Source organism: Monodon monoceros, unplaced genomic scaffold (assembly GCF_005190385.1).
Source record: "Monodon monoceros isolate NGI ecotype Baffin Bay Population unplaced genomic scaffold, NGI_Narwhal_1 Super_Scaffold_21, whole genome shotgun sequence".
Classification (NCBI taxonomy): Eukaryota; Metazoa; Chordata; class Mammalia; order Artiodactyla; family Monodontidae; genus Monodon; species Monodon monoceros.
Genome location: NW_021703778.1, coordinates 48,224,431 through 48,224,828, shown reverse-complemented (window position 1 = coordinate 48,224,828; position 398 = coordinate 48,224,431).

The window sequence follows — 398 nt, the reverse complement described above, 5'->3', positions numbered from 1 at the left end:
ACAAAAACAGAAAGATAGATCAATGGAACAGGATAGAAAGCCCAGAGATAAACCCACGCACATATGGACACCTTATCTTTGATAAAGGTGGCAGGAATGTACAGTGGAGAAAGGACAGCCTCTTCAATAAATGGTGCTGGGAAAACTGGACAGGTACATGTAAAAGTATGAGATTAGATCACTCCCTAACACCATACACAAAAATAAGCTCAAAATGGATTAAAGACCTAAATGTAAGGCCAGAAACTATCAAACCCTTAGAGGAAAACATAGGCAGAACACTTTATGACATAAATCACAGCAGGATCCTTTTTGACCCACCTCCTAGAGAAATAGAAATAAAAACAAAAATAAACAAATGGGACCTAATGAAACTTCAAAGCTTTTGCACAGCAAAG